The sequence below is a fragment of the Pinus tabuliformis genome, chromosome X (genome assembly GCF_031772625.1).
Source record: "Pinus tabuliformis cultivar Carrire ecotype Pingquan chromosome X, CPIR1, whole genome shotgun sequence".
NCBI lineage: Eukaryota > Viridiplantae > Streptophyta > Pinopsida > Pinales > Pinaceae > Pinus > Pinus tabuliformis.
In genome coordinates, this window is record NC_142308.1 from 48,807,151 (window position 1) to 48,811,508 (window position 4,358).

The 4,358-nt window shown below is 40.2% G+C and overlaps 1 pseudogene; it reads left to right on the forward strand.

The window, feature by feature from the left end:
* The first annotated feature begins 258 nt into the window (after positions 1-258).
* LOC149138267 (UDP-glycosyltransferase 79A6-like) lies at positions 259-1,703 on the forward strand (annotated as a pseudogene).
* Positions 1,704-4,358: the final 2,655 nt, after the last annotated feature.

Sequence of the window (4,358 nt, forward strand, 5' to 3'; positions counted from 1 at the left end):
TGTTTGCAATATGTGGAATCTTCCGAACCCATGAACTTGGAAACTTTTCTTAATTTTTTTCTCCGGGTTTGTCCAGCCAACCTTCTTTGACTTTACGTGTCACGTATCTATGACCAACGAAACGTCGTTTATTACATTTTCATTTCATTTCATTGGTCCTTTGGATACCTCTGCGCATTAAGCAGGAAGGCAAAGTTGTGATCTTTTGATGCATCAACGGTCCTCCCAGATCTAATAGTAAAACAGCGTTAAAGATTCATGGATTTATACGGTGCACACTGCTGCAACTATTCAGATGTGAGATTTTCAAGGGATCTCCACATTCTGATGTTTCCATGGCTCGCTCACGGTCATCTTTCTACATACGCAGAGATAGCCAACAGACTCGCAGACCGTGGCATCAATGTCTCCTTTCTCACAACTCCTCTCAATGTTCCCAAGATAGCGCCCTTCGTCATCGTCACAAATCGAAACTCGCCGGGCAAAGTTGAGATGGTGGAACTGCCATTGCCAGCGGTGGAAGGGTTGCCTGCCGGGATCGAGTGCACGTCCAACGCGCCGGCCCATCTATGGCCTCTCTTGGTCCGCGCAGTGCACCTCTTAGAGAAGCCCTTCGAAAGCCTACTGCGCCGCCTTGCTCCGGATGTGGTAGTCTTCGACTTGGTTCAATACTGGACTCCTCGAGCGGCAACGAAGCTCGGCATACCCACCGTCTTCTTCCTCACCTTCGGCGCAGCGTATTCGAGTTATCAGCTCTCACCGCTCAATGCCGAATATGGAGAACACATCACTGCAGACGACCTAATGATGCCTCCGCCGGGCTACCCCTCATCCACCATCTCATGGCGGCCGTTTGAAGCGCAGTTTAACCTCAACATATTTCACACAAGAAACGACAGCGATGGTCTGAGGGGTACAGATCGGCTAGTCACATGTATCGATGGTTGTCACGCGATAGCAATAAAATCGTGCGTCGAGATTGAAGGGAAGTTCATCGACTATTTCCAGCGGATCACCGGGAAACCGGTCATCCCCGTCGGCCCGCTAGTTCCGCAATCAAATTCCGGGGCTCTGGACTCAGAGTGCTTGAAATGGCTTGGAAGGAAGGCCGCTTCTTCCGTTGTGTATGCCTCCTTCGGCACCGAATGTTTTCTTTCGTGTGAAGAGATCCGAGAGGCGGCTATGGGATTGGAAGCGAGTGGGCACCCATTTATTTTAGTATTGCATTTTGCCGGCGGCTCGACTTCATTGCCCGAGGATTTTGAAAAACGGATTGGGGACAGAGGGTGCCACAGAAAGATATTTTATCACATTCTTCGACTGGCGCTTTTCTGACGCATTGTGGTTGGAACTCTCTCATGGAGGGAATGAGCGTGGGATTGCCTTTCATCGCTCTTCCGATGCAATGGGATCAGGGGTTGAATGCCAGATTGATTGTCACTGAATTGAAAGTGGGTGTGGAGGTCGTTAGAGGGGCCGACGGCGGCGCCAGCAGGGAGGACATTTGCAGAGGTGTGATGGCAGTAATGGCGCCGGAAGAGGGGAAGGAGGTGAGGCAGAGGGCATGGCAGATGGGAGATGTGTTCAGAAAGATGATATTGAATAGGGAAAGCTGTAAAGGATCTGAAGAGCGATATGTTGATAAATTCGTTCAGCAGCTGCTCGCATTGGCCTCCGCTAAGGGCGGACATGGGTGTCATTGAATCGAATTCAGCACGTGAGATGCCCTTTTCGTCATAAGTAAATGGCAGATGATACTTTGTATTTGAAATCCCTGTGTTCTGCAATTCGTTAATAACTACATGGGGTGATAATTTGTATTTGAATTCCCTGTGCTTTATAATGATGATGACTGCTATATTGCGTTAATTCAAATTTTATCGTTCTTCTTTATACTGTGGGTCGGTTTCGATTCGATTCCTTAGCATCCTTATAGGCATCCTGATTACGATTTCGATTCGTTAGCATATCCCTTAGCAAATTCCAGATTATTCTTAAATTTTACAATTGAACAGGTTCAGTTCACCAAATTGAAATAGTTAAAATTTCCATTTTAGTTAAATTGACCAAAACTGAGACTGAGATGCATGTCAGGAACCCCGATGACAAGATTGGACACGATATGCTTCCATTTACAGACGATACGCTTCCATATCCATAGTGGCAACATGAAATAAAATTTTGACGTTTATGAGATTAGATAATTTTTATTATTTAAATTAACGATGAGTTATCTAACTTTTTAATAATTTTTTTTACTGAAAAAACAATACCAAATAACTAATGATAATACACTATAACTATGGTAGAACCTGTAATGGCAGGAGGTTGCCACCATAATCTCTAGAAGGAACTGCCCAGTCCGCAAGAACGTTAAGACAAGACTCAACTCATTCTTACACAAAAGCACCGACAACTTAGCAGATGTGCGCGAGCCACAAGACCAAACCTATGCAGGCTTACTGTCTCTCATATTTCATTACTCATAACAAACACAATTAAGAATATCTAACCCTTCATAACTCATTAATTGTGATTTCATGATCCATTGCTATATTTCTGAGAGGAAAAAATATATGAACTCAGAAATAAAGAAGAAATTGAGGATAGGTCTCTTTAGTAAAATAGATGAATTCTAAAACAAATGTAACTATTTTTTTAATAAAAGTATATATGTTTTTTTCTTTCTTACAAAAGAATTCGTTGGTTTTTATGGTTGTGTTAGGTGTTTTTTAAGAATTGGGCGAGCTAATTAATTTGGTTGGTGCATTTTTATTGTTTAAAATTTGTTTTACAAAATATAAAAAAGACTGTTTTTAAAATTTGATATATTTTAATTATATCAAAATAAATTAGAAACACCGTGTCATAAACGAGAGTAAATTTTATAAATGATTAGGCAAATATGAAAGAATGGGTAATTATTTTCTTTTACCAACTCGACAGAATTCCTATGTATACAGCTAATCATCAAGTCATAATGAAAAGGACTATTCAGGGTGGATAAATAATGTGTATTACAATGAGGAGATTATAGCTAATCATCAAGTCATAATGAAAACGACTATTCAGGGTGGATAAATAATGTGTATTACAATGAGGAGATTATATAATTGGCTTAGGTATTTATAAAAAATGGTGAGATGATGTTAACCTCTATTAAATTCTTTATCAACTGTTGTCTACAATTGTGGAAGCCAACTGCAGTCTTTCCTTAATTTCTGGAAACTAACTGCAGTAATTTCTTTAAATTAAGGAAATCCACTGCAATTAATTAATTTTCTTGTTGGGAGCTTCTGAAGTGGTCCATTACTCCATCTGGAGTTCTCTACCTTGATCTGTGGAACCCCTGACACATAGGACCAAGAATAAAAGTAAGGTTTATTCATTATGAAATTGTTGCCACATAAATTATAATAAGAATAAATACATAGTAATACATGGAAGATAATACTGGTCATTAGAGGACTTATCGCCATGATTCATGTATCTATTACTTAATACAGATTATCAATGGGTTTTAAGTTGAGACATTAAATTTGGAAGTATGGACCAAGTGGGAGAATGTTAAGCTCCATTAAATTCTTTACCAACTGCTGCCTACAATTGTGGAAGCCAACTGCAGTCTTTCCTTAATTTCTGCAGTAATTTCCTTAAATTAAGGAAATCAACTGCAGTTAATTAATTTTCTTGTTGGGAGCTTCTGAAGTGGTCCATTACTCCATTCCCTACCTTGATCTGTGGAACACCTGACACATAGCCATAAGAAGCTCGATGGAAGCTTGGCTATAAATTTATTTGTTTGGTCCCCAAGCTTGTATTTCAATCCCCTTCAGTTTTTTACACCATTTAGCTGAGAGAGCAGAGCTTGGAAGTGCCTTCAGACTTTCTGTATTCTTTTCTTTTTCCTGGATAGAAGCTGGAGCGTTGTTTTTAACAAGTGGACTGTGGTTTACATCAAAAACATCACTAATGACTGGAAGTAATTTATATTTCTGAGCATTAAATTTTAACGATTCTTTGAGTTTTTCCGCATACAGAATCGCTGTTGAAATTTTAATTTATCAATGATTTGACCAAGACTGGCGTTTAAAAAAATAATTGCATGCAAATAGTCAAATGTACATCATGCAAAATGGTATATGGTATTAGAAAGATTCCATGAGAATACGTATCGGCATCACACTTTCTTACGATCGATGGCCCACACGTGTCCACCCACTTAGGTCATGGAAATTACTCCCAGGTTGCCTAGGTCATGAAAATTGCTCCAGGATACCGTGGGTTTTGACCGTTGTCGGCGTCTTAGTCAATTGGTCACACTCAGAAAACGGTTATTCCCCTGCATTTTACTTGTG